Genomic DNA, 1,820 nt, shown 5'->3' with positions numbered 1-1,820 from the left:
AAAATTAAAAAAAAATAAATTACAAATTATTATTCATAAAAAAAAATTGTATTCAAATATGTATGCATAAATTTTTTTTTTTTTTTTTTTTTCTTTTTTGCTATTTTTTTTTTTTTTTGTTTTTTTTTTTTTTTTAATTTTTTTTTTTTTTTTTTTTTTTTTTTTTTTTTCTCATAAGTTTTAAAAAACAAAACTGCTTTGAATGTATTATTTTATAAGTACAATAAAAAAAAAATAACATTTTAAGTAGATTAGATAAGACATTTTCTTCTGATCATATAAAATACTTTTATTTAAATACATATGATTTTTTTTTTTTTTTTTTTTAAGGTATATATGACAAGCATAATAAAAAAAAAGAAAATGAACCTATTTTTAATTTGTCCTGTAATTGTTAAAAGTAGTATACTATTTAAGATTACTAAAAAGAAATTTCTTTCATTCGATAATATTTCAAAAATAGGTATATAAAAGGAAATTAAAATAAGGAAACGTTCATTTTTATGAAGTATATATTTAATACTCTACACATTTTCTTAAGAAAAATTATTTTAAATAATATAATACATAGAAATAAAAATATTAGTCTTACAATATGAACATTTTAAACAAATTGTCTTATGAAAAAAATAAAATTTTATAAATAATTTTATGGTGAAATGCTATAGAATAAAAGTATTCTTTAGAAAAAAATAAAGATATATCCAATAACTGTTTTCAATGTTTTATTTTTTTATATTAATTATATACTTATTTACTTATCACTGTTTTTTTTTTTTTTTTTTTTTTTTATTGATCAATTTAAAAATAAAAATTTAATTAATATACCAAATGTATAACTAATATCATCAAAAAAGAAAAAAAAATAAATAGATAAATAAATTAACAAATTAACAAATTAACAAATTTTATTCTTCCCTTATTTTCCTTCGAATTTTATATATAAAATAATATGCAATTTTTTTATAATGTCCAATATAAATATATATTTTTTTTTAATAGGTATTATTTTAAAAAAATATTTTTTTTACACATAAAAACATAAAAATATATGTGCATACACATATCTTTATTTAAAAAATTATTATTCATATTATATAATAAAATATATTATTTTTTTTTTTTTATTACTTATTTTGATTATTTCTTTGTTTCTTTATTTATTTTGTTTATATTGTATTATAATATATTATTATTTTTTTTTTTTTTTACTTCAATTATTTTTTAATAGATTTTTTCTAATGGGTATACTGAAACGTATTTTATTTTTAAAACTTGCATAATATAAAAAAAAAAAAAATAATAATATAATATTAAAAAATATGTATATATACCAATTTTGTTATGCACTAAATTGCATATCATTGATTATAGTACATATACCATTTTTTATTTTGAAAAATACAATATATATATTTTATGTTTAAGAATTCTATTAAATAAATAATAAAACAGAAATATATAATTTTTTTTTAATATCATTTTATTTTCTTTATTATTATTTTAAGTATATTGTATTATTAAATAAATTAAAATAATTTTTTTAGTTATGTTAAAAAATCATATTATTACTTGATATACTGAAAGAGTTACATAGTAATAAAGATATATTTTAATTTATATGATTGTCTATTTTTTTTTCTTTTTGGAAAATATTAAATAATCTATATAAATATTTATATATAATATATATATTTTTTTATTTAACGTGTTTTATATTAATTAATTTAAAATTTTTTTTTTTTTTTTTTGGTTTTTTATTATTATATTTTAATATTTAATTTTTCATATTTGTATATCACTTTTTTTTTCTTTTTTTT

The sequence above is a fragment of the Plasmodium reichenowi genome, chromosome 12, assembly GCF_001601855.1.
Source record: "Plasmodium reichenowi strain SY57 chromosome 12, whole genome shotgun sequence".
NCBI lineage: Eukaryota > Apicomplexa > Aconoidasida > Haemosporida > Plasmodiidae > Plasmodium > Plasmodium reichenowi.
The sequence above is the reverse complement of the archived record's forward strand: the minus strand, read 5'-3'. Positions refer to the sequence as shown.